We start from the raw sequence: 24,618 nt of genomic DNA on the forward strand, positions 1-24,618 counted from the left end.
GGCCAGGCTGTGTTTGTGTTCGGTGGGGTGGTCCTGCTATGGTACGAACTGGGGCACATTCTTTCCTCATACTACCTGCATTTGAATGGAAATGGAAGGCTGACGTCTGAAGAAGAAAGTGAAGTTATGATCCAGTACGTAGTTGCCATATATTTCGCAATCAATATTTATGGAAACTACTATAAAATAGTTACAACGGATACATCGAAGGATAGATACATGTTTATGTCTAGCTCCCTTATGCCTGAAGGTTGGAGATACTGTGCTGAGTGTGATCTCAATCTTCCGCCAAGATCTCACCACTGTAAAGTCTGCAACGTTTGTATCCTTAAGAGGGACCACCATTGCTGGTTTACAGGTTGCTGCATCGGGTACTTCAATCATCGCTATTATATTGCCATGGTTACCCACATTGTCGCAGCCGCATTATACTGCAACATTTACAACTTAGAGTTTGTCGTCACAGTGAAAGGACATTTAAGTCTCTGGAAATTTTTATCGTATCTTGGACCACATTTCGGACTGATCTTTGGATATTATGGGTTCTATACCTTCTTCATTACCACTATGACTACTGTTGGGTCTGTTTTGTTCCTGATATTTACATGGTTGTTGTACATTCAAATGGAACAGCTGTGGTATGGGCAGACCAAGCATGAACGAAAGAAAAGAATTAAGAAATATAACCTGGGATTCCTGCATACAATGAGGGAGTGTTTAGGGACCTGCTGGTACCTTGTATTTTTGTTTCCTTGGTTACCATCCCCTTTACCTGGTTCTGGAACATCTTTCAAGCTGAAGTCTGACTGATGAAAGTCAATGATTATTACATGTTTAATCATATAAGAACATTTGTAAGTATTGTATTGTAAAATACTTGACACTTTTCTCTAAACCTAATGCAATATTAAGCACAATTTCAAAAAAAAAAATTTGCTTCATATTCAAATCAAATCAAGATATATCTGTTCTTCTCTCATTTGTATTAAATAAATTTCTTTTTTAGTCTGAGTCAATGTATCTTAATCTAACAAAAATATATACATGAATGTGAAACATTCTATACATGTTTATTTTTGTAAGAGTACTCCTTTGTTCATCTCTGTCCCAATAAGCCTTGATAACGGCTTATTAAAAGTGAACGATTCACAGATTTTTTGTAATTTTTAGCTTGACACTTTAATTATGAAATATATTTAGTGGAGCTATCCTACTCACCCCGGTGTCGGCGTCTGCGTTAGCGTGCAAATGTTAAAGTTTTCGTACTACCCCAATTATTTTCATTGTCCCTTGACATATTGCTTTCATATTTTGCATACTTGTTTACCAACATGACCCCAACCTTTAATTTAAAGGTTTAAAGTTTAAACAAGAGCAGACAACTCTATCAAGCATTTTGTTATAATTATGGCCCCTTTTCCACTTAGAATATGCAGCAAATGTTAAAGTTTGCGTACTACCCCAAATATTTTCAATGTCCCTTGACCTATTGCTTTCATATTTTGCATACTTGTTTACCATCATGACCCCAACCTATAAACAAGAGTATACAACTGTATAAAGCATTTTGACAGAATTATTGCCCCTTTTATACTTAGAATATGCATATTATTGATAAATCTATGTTAAACTTTGCGTACTACCCCAAATTTTTCCTATATCCTTTGACATATTGCTTTTATATTTTGCATACTTGTTTACCAACATGACCCCAACCTATAAACAAGAGCAGACCACTGTATCAAGCATTTTGACATAATTATGGCCCCTTTTACACTTAGATAATTGAACATTTTGCTTAAATTGCCATAACTTCTTTATTTATGATCACATTTTATTATTCTTTTGACAAAACAACACTTACCTGAATACCACAATAGATTCCACCCAAACAATACCCCACGCCCCTACCCAGAATCCCTTTCCCCCGCCAATTTTTTTTTAAATATCTAATAAATTACCCCACCCCACATTATACCCCCCTCTCACCCCCCTCCCAATTTTTTTTTTTAACATCATCTAATATATTACCCCACCCCACATTATACCCCCCCTCTCAATCACCCCCCTACCCCCCTCCCCCCCCCCCTAAAATTTTATTTTTCCCTTTTTTTTTTTTGAAAGATCGTCTAATAAATGACCACACCCCACATTATACCCCCTCTCAACCCCCCCTCCCCCCCCAAAAAAAATATTATAAATATTATTTTTTTCATTTTTTTATTTTTGAAAGATCGTCTAATAAATTATTGAATATGAACAAATTCCCCATGATGGCTTACGTTATACTGTCAAGCACTCGAATAGTCGAGCGCGCTGTCCTCTGACAGCTCTTGTTTAAGTATATATTTAAATATGTTAAATTTCAGAATTTGCTTGTGCCTAACCTTAATCACTAGATTCTTCTGACTTGTTTATGTTTGACCATATATTTTTCTTTCCTAAACTGTAAATTTCGATTTATAGTATATTTCAATGTATGTTACATGTAGTTTGCTTCTTTCAATAAACTATTATTTTTATTTCGTAATCTGTGCAGAACAAATGGAGGATTGTCTGAATTTAGCACTTTTAATAGGTCACAAGTATGCAATTATAAAGTGAACTTGAAAACTTGAGGTTGAATGTTACTGTATGATAACAGCAATTGAAATTCAAAAAACTATTGTGAATCCTCTATTTGTAGGTACTATAAAGCAACTTAGTTACAATAACTGTATCAACGATGTTGAAGTTATTGACATTTCTCAACAAAGAACTGTTTCTTTATGTCTATTTTTAACCAGGTTTTCAATGATGTTGAAAACTCTTATAATTGTAGAATAGGTATGGTGTGCAGGGGGGGGGGCGGGGGCGTGCAAAAAGATGTTTCCAGATAACTTAAGTTTGCATTTATCAATCTTCATGAAATGTTAGATACATGTATTACATTTGGGACTATAAGGGTCAAGGCCACTGATTCTTAAAATAGAAAAATACTTTTCAATCTTAATGAAACTTCATGAAAGAATATAGCAGGAATGCATAAAGGGTTGTATTTTGGTCATGTAAGTTATGATAAAGGTCACTATTTCTTTTCTTTTTTAGCTTACCTGATTGCTCAGGTGAGCTTTTGTGACCGGTCTTTGTCCGTCGTCCATCGGTCCGTCCGTCCGTTAACATTTGCTCGTAAACACTCTAGAGGCCACATTTCTTGTCCGATTTTCATGAAACTTGGTCAGAAGCTTTGTCCCAATCAAATCTCGGTCGAGTTTGAAACTGGGTCATGCCGGGTCAAAAACTAGGTCACTACGTCAAAAAAAAGAAAAACCTTGTAAACACTGTACAAGTCACATTTCATGCCCAATCTTCATTTAACTTTGTCAAAATGTTTGTCTTAATGATATCTTGGTTGAGTTCAAAAGTGGTTCCGGTCCGTTGATAGACATGGCCGCCAGTGGGCGGGGCAGTTTTCCTTATTTGGCTATAGAGAAACCTTGTAAACACTCTAGAAGTCACAATTTTTGCCCAATCATCATGAAATTTGGTCAAAACATTGGTTTTATTGATATCTCGGAGGAGTTTGAAAATGGTCCAGATCGGTTAAAAAACATGGCCGCCAGTGGGCGGGACATTTTTCTCAATTCGTATATAGTGAAAACATGTTAACACTCTAGAAGTCACATTTTTGGCCCGATTTTCATGAAATTTAGTCAAAATGTCTGCCTTAATGATATGTTGGTTGAGTTTAAAAGTGGTTCTGGTCCGTTGAAAAACATGGCCGCCAGTGGGCGGGGCAGTTTTCCTTATTTGGCTATAGAGAAACCTTGTAACACTCTAGAAGTCACAATTTTTATATATCTCAGATGAGTTGGCAAATGGTCCTGATCGATAAAAAAAACATAACCGCCAGTGGGGAATGGGGCAGTTTTCCTGATGTGACAAGAGAGAAACCTTGTGATGGAACACTATAGAAGTCACATTTTTTACCTTATCATCGTGAAACTTAGTCAATACATTGGTTTTATTGATTTCTTGGACGAGTTGGAAAATGGCTCAGATCGGTGAAACACACTTTTTAGCTCACCTGATTGCTCAGGTGAGGTTTTAGGATTGGTCTTTGTCCGCAGTCTGTCCGTCCACATTTGGTTTGTAGACACTTTAGCATTCACATTTCTCAAGCATTCTTTATCAAAGTTGCTGAAAAATCTCAGTCAAGTTTGATAATGAGCAAAATCACATAATTTATGCCATAATTATTGCCCTTAGATTGTCCAAATGTTCATTATATTATACAAAATCATTGTAAACACTCTAGAGGTCACAATTTTGTTTCAGATTTTATGAATCTTGGTCATAATATTTATTTGTGTAAGCAAAGTTTGATGTTTGGTCAACTCAAAATATAGGTAACCAGGTCAAATCTTACAAAAACAAAAACACTCCATGTGCCAGAGTTTTGGTTTAATAATGATGAAACTTGACCAGGATGTTTGTCTGGACAATATCCAGGTAAAGTTTGACATTTGGTAAAGATTGAATGAACTGACTCCTCTCAGGTGAGCGAACTAGGGCCATCTTGGCCCTCTTGTTAATGGAATACGCTTAAGTCTTAAGTTTGGATTGAAGTATTTCACTTATATTTTGTTTGTAGGTGGCATACATGTAGACCTAGCTTGGTATTGCATTAAGGCAATTCATTTCAAGGTCCTTATGTATAAACATTGAAAAATGCTTTTAGGTGAATAATTTGGATTTGGACATAGCGCACTGAGATCTTGTGTGTAGGTTGCTTAAATGCATACAGAGCATAGAAGTTCATTTAGGGCCAGGCTTGATCAGGTCATGGTAACTGTTTTTAAAGGGAACAGTTCTGGCTCAATAACTTAGGTTTGGGTTGAGATATTGCACTGAAATCTTGTATGTAGGTAGCTTAAATGCACACATAGCTTAGGATAGCATCGGGGATCAGTTATGTCAATTTATTACTAGTTGCTTTAGTTTCTATGCTGGTATTGTTTAGAAATTGTGTATGTTTGTAGCCTACATGGAGACTTAGGATTGCATTTGGGGCCAGTAGGTTGAATCAATGTCAAAACGATTATTCTTTCTTAAAATTGAAACACTGTTTACTGCTCAATAACTAGTGTTTGGATTTGTGTATTGGGTGTAGGTAGCTTACAATGCAGACAGCATGGGATTTCACAATTATTATAATTGAACTAGTAAACAATACGTTGACAATATCTTAATATATGTTGGTAGCTTGTTTCAGTACAAAGTCTCTGGCTCTAAATACATATCTGTAAGTAGCTTGTTACATTATATTCTCTGACTCTGTTTATATCTGTGAGTAGCTCAGTTCACTATTAAGTCTCTGACTCCAAGTGAAAATCGGTTTGTAGCTGATTACAGTATTTAGTCATGGACTCTAGGTAAATATCTGTGGGTAGCTTGTTACACAATTAAGTCTCTGATTCTAGGAAAGTATCTGTGGGTACCTTGTTACAATATTAAACCTCTAATGTAGGTAAATATCTGTGGGTAGCTTGTTACACTATTAAGTCTCTGACTCTAGATAAATACACAATGTTTCTGTGGGAAGCTTGTTACACAATTAAGTCTCTGATGTAGGTACATATCTGTGGGTAGCTTGTTACACTATTAAGTCTCTGACTCTAGGTAAGTATCTGTGGGTTGCTTGTTACACTATTAAGTCTCTGACTATCTGTGGGTAGCTTGTTATACTATTAAGTTTCTGACTCTAGGTAAGTATCTGTGGGTAGCTTGTTACACAATTAAGTCTCTGATGTAGGTAAATCTCTGTGGGTAGCTTGTTAATTTATAAAGTCTCTGATGTAGGTAAATATCTCTGGGTAGCTTGTTACACAATTAAGTCTCTGATGTAGGTACATATCTGTGGGTAGCTTGTTACACTATTAAGTCTCTGACTCTAGGTAAGTATCTGTGGGTTGCTTGTTACACTATTAAGTCTCTGACTATCTGTGGGTAGCTTGTTATACTATTAAGTTTCTGACTCTAGGTAAGTATCTGTGGGTAGCTTGTTTCACAATTAAGTCTCTGATGTAGGTAAATCTCTGTGGGTAGCTTGTTAATTTATTAAGTCTCTGATGAAGGTAAATATCTCTGGGTAGCTTGTTACACTATTAAGTCTCGGACTCTATGTAAATATCTGTGGGTAGCTTGTTACACTATTAAGTCTTGGACTATCTGTATGTAGCTTGTTATACTATTAAGTCTCTGACTCCAGGTAAGTATCTGTGGGTAGCTTGTTACACAATTAAGTCTCTGATGTAGGTAACTATCTGTGGATAGCTTGTTACACAATAACATCTCTTATATAGGTAAATATATGTGAGTAGCTTGTTACACAATTAAGTCTCTGATGTAGGTAAATATCTGTGAGTAGCTTGTTACACACTTATGTCTCTGATGTAGGTAAATATCTGTGGGTAGCTTGTTACACTATTAAGTCTCTGATGTAGGTAAATATCTGTAGGTAGCTTGTTACACTATTAAGTCTCTGATGTAGGTAAATATCTGTGGGTAGCTTGTTACATAATTAAGTCTCTGATGTAGGTTAATATCTTTGCGTAGCTTGTTACACTATTAAGTCTCTGATGTAGGTAAATATCTGTGGGAAGCTTGTTACACTATTAGGTCTCTGACTATAGGTAAATTGCCGTGAGTAGCTTGTTACACTTTCAAGTCTCTGACTCTAGGAAAGTATCTGTGGGTAGCTTGCTACACTATTAAGTCTCTGATGTAGGTAAGTATTTGTGGGTAGCTTGTTACACAACTACGTCTCTGATGTAGGTAAATATCTGTGAGTAGCTTGTTACACAATTACATCTCTGATGTAGGTAAGTATCTGTGGGTAGCTTGCTACACTATTAAGTCTCTGACTCTAGGTAAACTACCGTGAGTAGCTTGTTAAACTATTAAGTCTCTGATGTAGGTAAGTATCTGTGGGTAGCTTGTTACACTATTAAGTCTCTGATGTAGGTAAATATCTCTGGGTAGCTTGTTACACTATTAAGTCTCGGACTCTATGTACATATCTGTGGGTAGCTTGTTACACTATTAAGTCTTGGACTATCTGTATGTTGCTTGTTACATGTATACTATTAAGTCTCTGACTCCAGGTAAGTATCTGTTGGTAGCTTGTTACACAATTAAGACTCTAATGTAGGTAAATATATGTGGGTAGCTTGTTACACTATTAAGTCTCTGATGTAGGTAACTATCTGTGGGTAGCTTGTTACACAATTACGTCTCTGATGTAGGTAAATATATGTGAGTAGCTTGTTACACAATTACGTCTCTGATGTAGGTAGTGAGTAGCTTGTTACACAAATATGTCTCTGATGTAGGTAAATATCTGTGGGTAGCTTGTTACACTATTAAGTCTCTGATGTAGGTAAATATCTTTGGGTAGCTTTATACACTATTAAGTCTCTGATGTAGGTAAATATCTGTGGGTAGCTTGTTACATAATTTAGTCTCTGATATAGGTAAATATCTGTGCATAGCTTGTTACACTATTTAGTCTCTGATGTAGGTAAATATCTGTGGGTAGCTTGTTACACTATTAGGTGTCTGACTCTAGGTAAATTGCCGTGAGTAGCTTGTTACACTATCAAGTCTCTGACTCTAGAAAAGTATCTGTGGGTAGCTTGTTACACTATTAAGTCGGTGATGTACGTAAGTATCTGTGGGTAGCTTGTTACACAATTACGTCTCTGATGTAGGTAAATATCTGTGAATAGCTTGTTACACAATTACATCTCTGATGTAGGTAAGTATCTGTCGGTAGCTTGTTACACTATTAAGTCTCTGATGTAGGTAAATATCTCTGGGTAGCTCGTTACACTTATAAGTTTCGGACTCTATGTACATATCTGTGGGTAGCTTGTTACATGTATACTATTAAGTCTCTGACTCCAGGTAAGTATCTGTGGGTAGCTTGTTACACAATTAAGTCTCTGATGTAGGTAAATATATGTGGGTAGCTTGTTACACTATTAAGTCTCTGATGTAGGTAACTATCTGTGGATAGCTTGTTACACAATTACGTCTCTGATGTAGGTAAATATATGTGAGTAGCTTTTTACACAATAACGTCTCTGATGTAGGTTAATATCTGTGAGTAGCTTGTTACACAATTATGTTTCTGATGTAGGTAAATATCTGTGGGTAGCTTGTTACACTATTAAGTTTCTGATGTAGGTAAATATATGTGGGTAGCTTGTTACACTATTAAGTCTCTGATGTAGGTATATATCTGTGGGTAGCTTGTTACATAACTAAGTCTCTGATGTAGGTTAATATCTGTGCGTAGCTTGTTACACTATTTAGTCTCTGATGTAGGTAAATATCTGTAGGTAGCTTGTTACACTATTAGGTCTCTGACTCTAGGTAAATTGCCGCGAGTAGCTTGTTACACTATCAAGTCTCTGACTCTAGGAAAGTATCTGTGGGTTGCTTGTTACACAATTAAGTCTCTGATGTAGGTAAGTATCTGTGGGTAGCTTGTTACACAATTACGTCTCTGATGTAGGTAAATATCTGTGAGTAGCTTGTTACACAATTACATCTCTGATGTAGGTAAGTATCTGTGGGTAGCTTGTTACACTATTAAGTCTCTGACTCTAGGTAAACTACCGTGAGTAGCTTGTTTTACTATTAAGTCTCTGATGTAGGTTATTATCTGTGGGTAGCTTGTTACACAATTAAGTCTCTGATGTAGGTAAGCATCTGTGGGTAGCTTGTACACTATTAAGTCTCTGATGTAGGTAAGTATCTGTGGGTAGCTTGTTACACTATTAAGTCTCTGATTCTAAGTAAGTATATGTGAGTAGCTTGCTACAATATTAAGTCTCGGACTATCTGTGGGTAGTTTGTTACACTATTAAGTCTCTGACTCTATGTAAGTATCTGACACTATCTGTGGGTAGCTTGTTACACTATTAAGTCTCGGACTCTAGGTAAATATATGTGGGTAGCTTGTTACACAATTAAGTCTCTGATGTAGGTACGTATCTGTGGGTAGCTTCTTACACTATTACGTCTCTGACTGTAGGTAAATATATGTGGGTAGCTTGTTACAGTATTAAGTCTCTGACTCTAGGTAAGTATCTGTGGGTAGCTTGTTACACTATTAAGTCTCGGACTACCTGTGGGTAGATTGTTACACTATTAAGTCTCGGACTCTATGTAAGTATCTGTGGGTAGCTTGTTACACTATTACGTTTCTGACTCTATGTTCATATCTGCGAGAAGCTCATTAAGTCTCTAACTCTAGGTAAATATCTGGTTAACTTGTATATTTAAAGTTTCTGACTCTATGTAAATATCTACTAGTAGCTTATTACACATTTAACTCCTTGAATGTAGGGGGCACTCTATGGTTCATCTGGCTTCGACAATGGACTGGTGGGGTATGGCTTTGAGTCGGCTTTTGTACACCGATGATGTTAAAACCTGAAACAACAACAACTTCAAAATTGTTATGGCTGGGATCAAACAAAATAGTTGCAAGTTATTTATGAACACAGTTTCATTATTAGCTCAAAATGAATTATCAACCAAAACTAGCGTGTATATTTCATCAGTTTTTGCACCCTTATAGCGAATTGCATCGTCCATTTGCAACTTTTCTCCGAATGCGAGCACAAGAAACCTGCATGCTTTGTTGCGTATGTTATCTGATAAATGGTATGATAGCAAATGAGCAAACTGGCATTCGAATATTGAGACTTTTCAATAAACATTTTAATTTAGACGCCCCTTCAAATATGTTGCCAAAATGGTGTTTGGAGCCAGGAATGCTCACATTCGAATCGTATATGCAATGTTTCATGGTACACACTCTAGCTTCAAACTAGGCATATATATATTTTTGTTCACTAAACATGTAATACAATAACAAAAACAGCACTTATACCTTATACATCTGATAAACATTAAAAAAATCATGCTCAACGTCAAACCAAGTGTTCTGAGGTGCAGAACCACTGAAGTACAGCAATCTCAAGGAATATACGGACTTTCGGAACCTGAATGTCACACATTCCCACGATTGCACAGTGTCTACTTAATCATTACATTGAAGTACAACAAACACCAAGTTTCCATGTAAAAATTTATAATAACATATTTGATGATACCGATGTCCACAGCAGATGACTTTTGACCTGGAAGCAGTTGTCCTGCTGCAAAAAATTTACACACATCTCATTCTGACCGAAAGGCAGCACAATTCATGCACGCTGGAAATACATTCAAACGAAATTCAAGCACCTCAAAAGTGTTTGAACTGAACAAGAGCGACAAGAACCAAACGCATGGTTATGTAAAGACCCTGTGAAACAATGTAATTGCTAATGGCAAATCACATTCATTTTTATGCATTTTTCTGTGACACTGGGGAAATTCCTTACCTGATTTAGAGATATTGTGCTCTTCTGGAGGCCGTTTTATCAACATCTCTTATCTTAGTGGATCTTATCTTGAATCCTTCACTTACGATTTCATTTACGATCCGCTAATACCCGTTTTATGAACGCCTTCATAGGCGGTTCAGGGAGGGGGGGGGCGGACGCGGCGTACGCCCCCCTCCCATAAAATCTCTAAAGTAAAGTCAATTCATTTGATGTTTTACACTTAACTACATCTTAATCACCTATTTAAACTTGTCAAAGCCTTTAAAATCACTAAAATCGTGGAGCTTCCGAGGGGCTTCGCCCCCCCCCCCCTGGACCCCCAAAACTATCAACTATGCATTTTTTAGCATTATGAGAATTAAGGAACTTTGATGAAAGTATATAAGGCGTGACATTCTCGAGAAGTGGTTGTCAAAGCCTTCACAATCACTACAACCGTGAAGCTTCCGGGGGGCTTCGCCCCTCTTGACCCCCTAAACGATAAACTATACATTTTTTGGCATTTTTAGAGGGTATTTTGATGAAAGTATATAAGGCGTGACATGCTCGAGAAGTGGTTGTCAAAGCCTTCAAAATCACTAAAATCGTGGAGCTTCCGGGGGGCTTCGCCCCCCTGGACCCCCAAAACTATACACTATGCACTTTTTTGGCATTGTAAGAAGGTACTTTGATGAAAGTTTATAAGGCGTGACATGCTCGAGAAGTGGTTGTCAACGCCTTCAAAATCATTAAAATCGTGAAGCTCCTGGGGGGGGGGGGCTCCGCCCCCCTGGATCCCCTAAACGACAAACTATGCACTTTTTTGGCATTATAAGGTACGTTGATGATTTCCAAAAGATTATGCATTTATCTTTCCAATGATGTATGATGATATAGTGGGTATGCGCTTGATCATGGTAAAATATCGCGAACCAGTCGAAAAACTTCATCTTATATCACACGATTTCCCGCGTTTATGTCAAAAGGTTACGCATGCGCAATTAATTTCCTTCTATATTACATATAAAATAGTTGAAGTTCGATATCAAATTTTACCATGATCAAGCGCATACCCACTATATCATCATACATCATTGGAAAGATAAATGCATAATCTTTTGGAAAAAAATGCAGGTCATTAAATTCTATATGCGCTAACTCAAAATATTTACCTTTGAATAGGCAAACCGGTTTTGACAGCTGTGCAGCCAACCATTTTGGGCTCAAATAGTATGACCTACTTTCAAAGCCGGGAACCATCAACACAAAAAGTAGAGCACAAAAATGGCTTATTTTCTTATTGCTTACAAATATACCTTCAAGTTGATACCAAAACTAACCATTTGCCATGTATTTTACAAATCCTAGGCAGCATGCACTCAACAATGTGTCTTAATTATCAAACTGACTGAATAAATTTTTAATTGTAAACATGAATCTGAAGACTATCTCTCAATTTCAGAGTGAACTACATTGGCTTGTGTAGCAAAGCTATCAAGAAATGGACGGACATTATTCATCAAGATATGTTAACTAATAAAATCTCATGACTCTTACCTTACTCTTTTAACAATATTATAGAAACATTCACAATGTCAGTCACATGTAAGATTTAAACACGAAAGTCAGTCTGGAAGCAAAAGGTTAAATTTGTACTTTGAATTATACATTAAAACTTAATGTAATTAAACTATCGAATTTGCACCGAATAATTGTTGTCGTTTATTGTTTGTTTGCTGTTTTCTATTGAAGATAGTAGTCATTCTCCCAGCAGAGTCCAGTTCATGTATGTATATATATATATATATATATATATATATATATATATATATATATATATATATATATATATATATATATATATATATATATATATATATATATATATATATATATAAATTATTACTTATATTCATGTATTTCGTATCTATTCATCACTTATTTCTTCATCTTTTGAATTTGAACACTATGTACTTTCTTTTCAGGCGCACAGCAACAAGCATGTGTGAATAATGAGGGCTCATCCATCACATCAGTTGAACATGGATTGGTAAGATAATTAATCAAGTAAACAGTATTAAGTTAGCACATTTATTTTTGTAGGTGTGTCAATGTTACAAAAAACATAAAACAATGCAGGCCCGTACCCAGGCCATGGGCCCAGGCCCCCCCAGCTGGCTGTCGAACTATGATTTTTTTAAATGATCGGCCCACTGCATTTTTTTCTCTTGTGCAAGGGCCCACAGTACACTTTCCCTCAAAACAAAAGAGCATCTATGTTTTATTGTCCCTGATAAACAAGGGGATTAGCGCTCGCCAATCGAGATAAGCCCATAGGCAATGTTTTCTTATCGCCTTGTACACACATCCCCGATCAGTCCCCCATTGTGATCATGAATGCTTCATCTATCGATGGTTGATGTATCATGTATTTAGATTAGTGCAGCAAATGGAGGCAACTGCTACAGGAGGTTGTAGAATATAGTCCGATAATTGCTGACGCAGTTTTTTTTCCTTCTTTGAGAAGGCCCTTTTCCCTAGACGTATTTTTCCCCTATAAAAGTTAACTTGTTTTTTTTGGAAACCCTTTATTTGGGAATATTTAGGTCCCAATATATACTTTTTACATTGAGATAGGGCCCTGAATTTGAACCGGAACAAAAACACTGACAAAGGTATTAAAACTGAGTATTTATCATTTTTGCAAGGAAATCACGGAAAAAGACTACGATGAGATAGTTAACATATCTGTTGAAAAGAAAAACAGATTCATAAATTTGCCGAGCAACAGATACGAATTTGGCAGAATTCAGTATTTAAAATAATTTAACCAAAATAATTCAATGCGGGGAATCACGTGGTCAGATTTGATAAAAAATGACCGCCGATGCCTCGATTCGATAGAGAAATTGAGTCTTCAAACGTTTTCCGTCAGGAAATCGCGAAATATTCCATGAGTTATTTCCACACTCAGACCAACCAGCAGAAAACGGTTCCGGCTGGCCATATGATAGGCGTTATCCGATTAAAAACAAGTAAGTAATAAGGTAGATGTACCTGTTTGAAGACTCAGTTTCTCCATCGAATCGAGGCATCGGCGGCCATTTTTTATCAAATCTGACCACGTGTTCCCCGCATTGATAATTGAGTACCGAGAATTGAGTAATGTCAACCTATTAATGGCTCATTGGTAAAAAAAAGTAAAATTGAAACAACAAATCGATCTCGTTATATAAGTTAACATGATCCAGTGTAGTAAAATATTGTATAATTAAATTATCTGTTGCCTTGAATTTGTTTCAAAACAGTAAAATATGTTAAATTGATTATTTAAGACTTTCATTATTTCCCCAAAAAATTAGGCGTTTCGCGAAAATTTTTCCTTAAAAAGGCAAGGTCTTTCCCAAAAAATCAGTGAAAAAAACCTATGACGTTATTGATTTGTGAAAAAAGAATGGTGGAAGCAATACGAGAGTTGATGTGGATAATCGTCAGTTTAAACCTGTTAGTTTCGGAAATCTAAAGCTTTTAATATTGTTGTGAATTCACACCAATGTTTAAAGCTTAAGACTTACAAAATGTGCTGATTTCTTGTTATATTCCATTAATTCATATCACAAAACACCATTTTTATAAGCATTAAAATTCACCTTGCAAAGTGCCAAATTAAAAAAAGTATATATATAGGGAGGGGGGAACCCTCCCCGGTTGGGCCCCCCAGTCAACAAATCCTGGGTACGGCCCTGCAATGTGTATCATAATCATAAATAAATTATGTGACATAAAGTTCGTTATTTATAAAGTTAATTGGTGACATATCATACATTTCAGTTTTAATAAATGCATTCTATCAAAATGTCTTGTCATTGAAGTAACATGTATGCATGTTTGACAGCTCATAAAGATTGATTTCCATATTTAGTATTAAATGCATATTAATCATTAGATACAAGTAACTTCACAAAATAAAACAAGATGCGTTTGTGAAACACAATGTCCCCCTATATGACGTTTGACCTTGAAGGATGACCTTGACCCTTCACCACTCAAAATGTGCAGCTCCATGAGATACACATGCATGTCAAATATAAAATTGCTAGCTTCAATATTGCAGAAGTTAATTATATGAGCAATTTTTACCCATATATTTGACCAAGAAGGATGACCTTGACCTTTCACCACTCAAAATGTGCAGCTCCATGAGATACACATGCATGCCAAATATCAAGTTGGTATCTTCAATATTGCAAAAGTATTCATAAAATGAGCGATTTTGGCCACATATATTTGACCTCTGACCTTGAAGGATGACCGTGACCTTTCACCACTCAAAATTTGCAGCTCCATGAGATACACATGCACGCCAAATATCAAGTTGCTATTTTCAATATAGCAAAAGTTATTGCAAAATGTTAAAGTTGGCGCAAACCAACCAACCAACAGACCAACCAACAGACAGGGTAAAAACAATATGTCCCCCACTACTATAGTGGGGGACATAAAAATGTGTACACTTACATACATAAAGTTATTATGGTGATGTATTAATTAATATATGTTATTAAACCCATTTTTGCCTAGCGTCTAGAAAAAAGGCCTTGGCAAACAGCGTAGACCCATATGAGGCGTCTCATCAGGGTCTGCGCTGTTTGCTTAAAAGAATTTATGTAAGAAATATTCTAAACGATGTACTAGACACCCCTAATTGTGGAAATAAATTGATCCAATTTAGAAGGATGGGAAAGTCCACTAGGCATAAATGGGTTAAAAATGTTCATCAAATTTCATAATACCAATTGTACAAATCAACTGGATATTCTTTTCTTTTTTCAGAAAAGCCAGTGAAGACAAAAAAGATGTAAGTTCCATAAAAAATATAGATTAACTAATTAAGTTGCTTGATCATGAATTTGTAATATTGTATAAAAATAGATTTTATGCAAAAATAAATTATTTAACATAAATTTTACAACATATTAGAAATAATGACCTCAGAATACATTTTACTGGCCAAGGGCTTGTGGTCTAATGCTAATTTGTATCCCTTTTATATTTACACAAATGTATGTTAAACATGTTAAAAACAAGGGCTGTTTGTAAAACATGCATGCCCCCATATGGGCTGTCAGTTGTAGTGGCAGCCATTGTGTGAATACGTTTTTTGGCACTGTGACCTTGATCTTTGACCTAGTGACCTGAAAATCAATAGGGTCATCTGCAAGTCATGATCAATGTACCTATGAAGTTTCATGATCCTAGGCGTAAGCTTTCTTCAGTTATCATCCGGAAACCATTTTACTGTGTCAAGTCACCGTGACCTTTGACCTAGTGACCTGAAAGTCAATAGGGGTCATCTACTAGTCATGATCAATGTACCTATCAAGTTTCATGATCCTAGGCATAAGTGCTCTTGAGTTATCATCCAGAAACCGTTTTACAATTTCCGGTCACCTTGACCTTTGACCTAGTGACCTCAAAATCAATAGGGGTCATCTGCGAGTCATGATCAATGTACCTATGAAGTTTCATGATCCTAGGCCTAAGCGTTCTTGACTTATCATCCGGAAACCATCTGGTGGATGGACATACGGACGGACATGTGCAAAACAATATACCCCCTCTTCTTTGAAGGGGGCATAAAAAATAAACAAGAGCACCGCATAACAGATGCCACGCTCGGCTGCGAAAGCTTGTCAGATTTTTTTTATTTTTTTTTTAGAGGACACAGTGACCTTGACCTTTGACCTAGTGACCCTAAATGGGTGTGGCATGTAGAACTAATCAAGGTAAATCTACATATGAAGTTTCAACGTTGTAGGTGGAAGCACTTTGATTTTAGATGCAATATTAAGGTTTTTGTTAAAATTTTATATTAGAGGTCCCGGTGACCTTGACCTTTGATCTAGTGACCCAAAAATGGGTGTGGCATGTAGAACTCATCAAGGTGCAACTACATATGAAGTTTCAAAGTTGTAAGTGGAAGCACTTTGATTTTAGAGCCTATGTTAAAGTTTGATATTTGAGGTCACAGTGACCTTTGACCTAGTGACCCAAAAATGGGTGTGGCGTGTAGAACTCATCAAGGTGCATCTACATATAAAGTTTCAAAGTTGTAGGTGGAAGCACTTTGATTTTAGAGCCAATGTTAAGGTTTTAGCACAACACCTTTGGCAGACAGCGGACAAGCTGGCTATGACAATAGCTCAGGTTTTCTCCGAAAACAGCCTCGCTAAAAATTAGTGTATATAAATCTCTTATTGTTAGAATGTTACTATTATTTAGCTGCACTTTGCATTACAAACCTTTTTTAACATAAAATGTATTTCATTTTCAGATAGTGTTCCACTTCATTGGTCGTTTGCTGTAGAGTTGTTGGACAAATAATGTACATGTTTTGTAATGTTACAAAAAAAATAAAAAAATATTTTCACTTTGTTACAATATAAAGGAAACATGTAATCATCATAAGCAAGGCATGACTGAATGTAAAAATTGTGTTGTTAATAAAAACAAGAGCTGTCAGAGGACAGCGTGCTCGACTATTCGAGTGCTTGACAGTATAATGTAAGCCATTATGGGGAAATTATTCATATTCAATAAGGTCAAGGTAATACAGTCACATTCTAAGTGGAAAAGGAACATAATTAAAACATATTGATCGCTAATGTTTTAAAGAAGTTGTACTTTTAATATAGACGATTCTGAGTTCAGGTATATTTTCCACAATCTATTGAACATTTGTAAAGACATAAACCAAAGAAATAAGATTTTATTTCAAGTTTGATAGCAAAAGCTTGGGTGGGATGGTTTGGCCGTCCTTCAAAAATTAAATAAATAAATATGTGTTTGTTTTTTTACCATGTTTCAAAGAAAAAAAACTTTTTGGGTTGGGGGGTGGGGGGGTATAATGTAGGGAGATGGTTTGGTGGAGCCCATAGTGGTATGTCAGGTAAGTGTAAAGGTAAATTTTCCAAGTCTGAAAGCAATAGCTATGATACTTTACAGGTAAAATGGACCAAAACACAAAACTTAACCAAATGTTAAATTATATAAGTATAAAAGGGGCCATAAATCTGTCAAAATGCCAGTCAGTCAAATAACTTTGCCTGCACAGTCCCCTTATGATAGTTAGTAATTGTTGCAAGTATAAAAGCAATAGCTTTGATACTTTAGGAATAAAGACTTTAGGAATTAAGTGAACCTAAACACAAAACTTCACAAATTTTTTAATTTTCTAAGTATAAAAAGGGAACATAATTCTTACAAAATGCTTGATACAGTTGTCTGCTCTTGTTAACAGATTGGGGTCATGTTGGTAAAGAAGTATGCAACATACAAAAGCAATATGTCAAGGGACATAGAAAATATTTGAGGTGGTACGCAAACTTTAACATAGATTTATCAATAATATGCATATTCTAAGTGGAAAGAGGGCCATAATTCTTACAAAATGCTTGTTACAGTTGTCTGCTCTTGTTTATAGATTGGGGTCATGTTGGTTAAGAAGTATGCAAAATATGAATGCAATATGTCAAGGGACATTGAAAATATTTGAGGTGGTACGCAAACTTAGCATAGATTTATCAATAATATGCATATTCTATATGAAAATAGGGCCATAATTCTTACAAAATGCTTGATACAGTTGTCTGCTCTTGTTTATAGGTTGGGGTCATGTTGGTTAAGAAGTAAGTAAAATATAAAAGCAATATGTCAAGGGACATAGGAAATATTTGAGGTGGTACGCAAACTTTAACATTCCAATGCTAATGCAGACGCCGGGGTGAGTAGGATAGCTCCACTATATATATTTCATATATAATAGTCGAGCTAAAAATCAACAAAAAAGAGTGACATAGAACTTGTCAATATTAACACTCTCACAAAGATTTTGACCACACTTGAGGATAGCCTAGATATTATTAACAAAAACTTTATGACCAACTTTCATCAACATAGCATCAAATGTGGATAATGCATGAAGCCGGTATAGACAGACCACAATGGCTGACCTATAGCACTTCATGCATAAGTGAGCATGACACAACACCTACACAAACAAGTCCACATGTCTATAAGTGCTGCATTTTATCCTATTGTGGGGCACCAGGCACAACATAATCCACTTCTTGTGCCTCAATAAGTTGTTCAGGCAGTGGTACCTGCTGATCTATGCATAAGTTGTGTAGGCGCATTCATGCATTCACTGCTTGACAGCACTCATCGAGTCTCATGAATAAACATCCTCCAGTTTTATGTAGACACCTGTCGAAAGAGAAAAACAAAAAATATTACCTTTGAGATTAAATTACCATATCAAATTTATTATCAATGATGTTTATTATGCATTTTATTTAATTGATATCTTCAGTTATTAATTGAATGTAAGACTAATATGGGTAAATAAATAAAACAAAATTTGCAATAATCTATGGCATCCATTTTTATCAACATATGCACATGCATATATAAAAGCAACTTTAAAATCTGTTTCAAATGTGTATTTTTACTAGATGTGTCTCGTCACTGTTGCCCCCACTTCAGGTAGAGATACACAAACAAGTCCATCAGTCATTAAAAGAGACAAGAGTCTTCAGAACAAACAACATATGTATATACGATCAAAACTTGAAAACAAATTATAATCCCCACGCTTTTTGAAAAGCGTGGAGATATTGTGATTATCTCCGCCGTCCATCTGTCTGTCCGTCCTGGCCACTATTTCCTCCTACACTATAAGCACTAGAACCATGAAACTTACACACATGGTAGCTATGAGCATATGTGCGACCCTGAACTATTTGGAATTTTGACCTGACCCTTGGGTCAAAAGTTATGGGGGTTGGGGCGGGGCAGGTTCAGAGATTTTCACTCATTTTTTATGTTATTTTACATGAACTTGTTCATTTCTGCATCGATTTACTTCAAATTGATACTGAATCTCTCTTATGACAATACGGTCAATCTCAACTATGCATGGCCCCATTACCAACCCTGGGGTGCCCCGCCCACAGAGACCACACCCACCCAAAATTGCCTTTTACTATAATTTCTTCATTTTTACTCCGATTAACTTCAAATTGATACTGATTCAAATTCTCTTATGACAATACCTTCAATCTCAACTATGCATGACAATACGGTCAATCTCAACTATGCATTGCCCCATTACCAACCCTGAGGCGCCCCACCCACATAGGCTACACCCACCCAAAATTGCCTTTAACATGTACTATAACTTCTTCATTTCTACACCGATTCACTTCTAATTGATACTGAACTTCTCTTATGACAATACGGTCAATCTCAACTATGCATGGCCCCATTACCAAACCTGGGGCGCCCCGCCCAAATAGGCCACACCCACACAAAATTGCCTTTTACTATAATTTCTTCATTTCTACACCGATTCACTTCTAATTGATACTGAACTATTCTTATGACAATACGGTCAATCTCAACTATGCATTGCCCCATTACCAACCCTGCGGCGCCCCGCCCACATAAGCCACACCCACCCAAAATTGCCTTTTACTTAACTTGTTCATTTCTACACTGATTCACTTCTAATTGATACTGAAGTTCTCTTATGACAATACGGTCAATCTCAACTATACATGGCCCCATTACCAACCCTGGGGCGCCCCTGGGTCAAACATGCGGCGTGGGGATACGCGTCGGCCTCTGCCGCGCCATTTCTAGTTACACATTTTTTTTACAGCTACAATTCCTTTTTTAGGTCATTCATTTATGCAAAACCCATCCACAGATATACGGACAGACAAGAGTGGACATTCCGGTGCAATGCTTAAGGCTTTCCTCTTTTTACATTCACTAAATTGTTATGATTGTGATGTAGATGTGATGATTACAATGCTCTAAAGAGAAAGATATTAAGCATTGCACTTGTCAATCCATATATTTTGTGGGTTAATATATGGTAAATGGTGCCATATGTTGATTAAAATAACTGAATGTTTTTAACTGTTATAATATGACCAAAATAAACATAGATGTTGTAAATGTAAATACCTTAATCTACTATCAGCAGTCCAAAAGCCTTCTCAACCACAAACCAACAACTTGACTGGGCATGGTTGTACCTCACCACTGCATCTGTTGTTGGCCTAAGCAAGGGCGTTTACACATATTTTTTAACAAAAAGCCGGAGTTGCCAAGTAGGTATCCCAGGTTTTCTTCCAGCAAAGGTCTAATGATAAATTCAAAAAAGCTAGGTTTAAGTTGGAACAATCATCAGTTAAATGGTTTATTAAGGTAGCTATAGGATGCTCATAAGCTTTACGCAAAATTAATTTAAACTATAAATTCAAGATTGATTTGCATCTTTTATGTGTAGATACAAATAATTTTACATATACATGTATAAACTAATATAATTTAATCTTCTCCGTTTGTTAAAAGAAATTAAAATGTTAGATTATGCATGTTCATTTAACACATTATATTTAAGTAATGTGCAATGCATTGATGTAAAAAATAAAATATTTCAATGATCATTACAGTAGTATTTCACTTTTTCACAATACTAGCCATAGTCCCTCAAATGGTATATCCATAAATGCACATTATTTATTGTCATACCTTCAAAGTTCAAACCAAAGCTGTCAAAGACAGAGGTGTCATGTGTGTTGACCCAGGCCATTTTGACACAATGTCAATGAACCTGCAAATAAACTACACTTTAATATGTGAAAATGTAATTCAATTAAATTTGTTGAATGATTGGGGCATCTATTTTATTTAAATGTTTTATGATGTTACACTATAAGTTAAGCCACTTCTGACTCTGATTTTGTATACAGTGTCCTTAAAATAACATTGGGCAACAGCGCAACTCGATCAGACGTTTCCCCAAGACGTTTCCACCCCAGACGTTTCACCCCCAAAATGGGGGTGAAACGTCTGCATAATATGTAAATGTATATTAGCAGTAGTTATTTGTAATAAAGTGAAAATAAAGTATTGGTATATTAATTGAGTGCATTTTATGTGTAAACAAATGATGTTAGTTGAGTCCTGACTAATTAAAATATTAATTAATGATTTTATATGGTTGTATAGGGAAGCCTCTAATAAATTTAACAATTAAATAGATCTAATTATACTTGATTTTTTAAGTGCCTTAAATTGTTCTTGCATTAATTAAGCTCATTGAAAAATTGAGTAAAATCAAAGCTTTGATGTTCTTTGGTGGTCATTTTAAATGGAATAGTATGTTACAAATTAAAATAATTATAACTTTTGTATAAATCAATTGAGTAAAAGCACACCTTCGATGTTCTTTGATGGTCATTGTAAGTGGAATAGTATGTTACAAATTAAACAATTATAACTATTGTATTAATCAATTGAGCAAACAAACACCTTTTATGTTCTTTGATGATCATTTTAAGTGAAATGGTATGTAACAATAAAGAATTACTATTATTGAATTAATGAATTCATTTTGCTACAAACAAATACAATTATACCTTTATATACTAAAAACATTTTACACTGATCCATTCTGTTAATAGAATTTACTGCAATAATATTATTCATACGTAGTCACGGAGTGTATATTGTAATCTAGAGTCCGTGTACGTAGTATAGTGATTGACATTACATAATGAAGATAAGCCATAAGTTATGCTTTTTAAGAATAAATAATAACTATAACATATTTTGATTTTATTTTGAGTAAATAAAATTGTTATATGACATTAAAATTATAATTTATTACAGCCAGTATTGAATTGTAGTTCTCAAAAATATTTTTGATAAATAACTATCAGTGTGTCATAGATCTTTACTAATACCATTTACCTTCCAATTTAAAAATTAATTTAATTTGTAGACAAAAAATGTGACAGCATTTTCATCATTTGGCTAATATTAAATAACAACCACACCTACCATTATACAAGATAGTAGGCACTTAAGGTGCAATAAACAAGCATTGATTAGATTAGCAAGTGTAGTACACAAGATAACAGCTAGATTATGGGTGCAATATACAGGCCCTTTAATTAATCAGCATTGATGAGATTAGGTGACAGGGGGATAAGATGAGATTAGCACATTATTATGCAAAAAAACGTTTTTAAATAGTTTATCACTGTATTAAATATTATTAATGAATAGATTTGATTTGACTTAATTGATAGTTTTATATATAAAACAAAACAGAACAGAAAGTTTATTCATATAATTTGAACATTTACAGTTCATCGTTACATATACAAAACAGACAATATATAAGCAATAAACATAGTAATGCGAAAGTGACCAAACTTGTTCATAAAAAGGTGTTAAAATGCACCAAGGCCATCGAATTACTCAACGTTTGCATTCAATATATATCAGTTCTCATTTTAAAAGCATTTTTACAATATATCGCGAGTTTATTTAGGACTTTAATGGTTTTATTATTTGTTAACAAAAGAATAAATTTATGCATACTAGGGCGGTTATAATAGAATTTGTCAATATACATTTTTCTTATATCTGTATAAAGAGGACATACAATTACAAAATGGTATTCGTCTTCAATATCATTTGAGTTACATATATTACATTTGCGTTTGTTTTTAGGAATATTTGTATGTCTCCCAGATGCAATTTTTATCATGTGGGACGAAAGTCTTAATTTTGATATGTATTTTCTTAAATTAAAGTTTTGGATTATGTTAAGGTAATAAGATAGTTCAAATCGATGTTTCAATTCTTTGTATAAAGTTAATGAACTTTTACCGTTTAAATCATTTAGCCACAAACCTATGTACATATCAATTAGTCTATTTTTAAATATAGGAATAAATAAGTTTTTTGTTGCTTTTTAATATAATTAATATTATTGAGTAAAATTATTAAAATATCAATAAGTTTTGATTACATTTGCTTATTATACCAATAATGAAAATAATGCACAAGGAAAGTGCAATTCTGTTTTAATTAGCCTGAACTAGTTATTAGGAAAAATTAAAATATCAGTGACATCCAATAATTTTATTATATACATACAAATAAATGCATGAGAAAAAAAAATGTTGACAATTATATAGTTTATTCATTTATCATACTTGATACTGTTACAAGGAAAACAGTTTTGAAATTAATATAAATGTGATTTAACCATTTAATCAATTCACCAATTGACCCTATTTAATTGGATTAAAAACAACAAACAACTACAGTTCCTCAACACTAATGATTTACATGCATTCCATTCACAGTTAAACTAAAAAAATAATCAAACAAGCTGCTTCATAAATAAAGTTAATTGAAAACTTCATAAACAAAATAATCATTTTGATAATAAATCAAGAATAAACTTCAACCAAACAATCATACATTTATTGGGGGGGGGAAACGTCTGCACAAAAACCAAAGTGGGGGGGAAACGTCTGGGGAGGAAATGTCTTGGGGGGTGAAACGTCCGGAAACCATGAAAACCTATAACTTTGCTACCCAGTATCTAACCTTGCAGTGTGAGATTGATGTTACTCAGCTGTTCATATGTATCCTACCGTAACCCAAATTCGACGACACCTAAATTCGACGATGTTCTATTTTTATCGGTTTAAATTTAAATTGATGATTATTCTCTTGGAATCATTTCAAAGAATTACAGCCGAGTTAAAAATTATTATTTTAAGCTATATAAGTTTTTTTATTATTCGCTAAATATTGCTTTATGTATCCGTTATATCGTCGAATTTGGGTCACACCGGGATATATTGACTGTAAAATTCATTAATCTATTATTTGCAGGACATTGGTAATGTTGGGTTTGCAAAGTTTACTACTTATAATCGGTGGGGCAGATATTGCAGACACCATACAGTGCATTATAAGATAGACGAAAACTTCAAAACTTTATGCGAAAAAGCGTCTATAACTAACTTGTTTAGCAACGTCCGAAATATTGCAATATCCGAATTATAATTCAACCTTTAAAATTCAAGATATAATGACAAATGAACTGTTTTACTTAAAAGAAACCATAAAACATTTGTTTTGATAAAAGTTGAACAAATATGACTAAATACTTACCTATTTAACGAATTAATTATCCCAACATCACAAATTTCATTTCCCTTGGACGTTTAATGCAGAGAATGATATGTTGTGGCTGACCTGCTGGACTGTTGTGTGTGACCTGGCGGAAGCGCGTTGGGAGCATGCGCAGACG

General features: G+C 35.0%; 2 long non-coding RNA genes across 2 annotated transcripts; one reads left to right on the plus strand and one right to left on the minus strand.

The window, feature by feature from the left end:
• On the plus strand, positions 1-16,854 carry LOC127836971 (uncharacterized). The gene is made up of 4 exons (XR_008029027.1): positions 1-134; positions 12,410-12,474; positions 15,258-15,282; positions 16,759-16,854. It is a non-coding gene; the product is annotated as an uncharacterized LOC127836971 (long non-coding RNA).
• On the minus strand, positions 12,502-24,582 carry LOC127836970 (uncharacterized). The gene is made up of 4 exons (XR_008029025.1): positions 24,480-24,582; positions 21,027-21,108; positions 20,457-20,634; positions 12,502-18,689 (listed from the first exon to the last, which is right to left on the minus strand). It is a non-coding gene; the product is annotated as an uncharacterized LOC127836970 (long non-coding RNA).
• Positions 24,583-24,618: the final 36 nt, after the last annotated feature.

This window comes from Dreissena polymorpha, chromosome 7 (genome assembly GCF_020536995.1).
Source record: "Dreissena polymorpha isolate Duluth1 chromosome 7, UMN_Dpol_1.0, whole genome shotgun sequence".
Lineage (NCBI taxonomy): Eukaryota > Metazoa > Mollusca > Bivalvia > Myida > Dreissenidae > Dreissena > Dreissena polymorpha.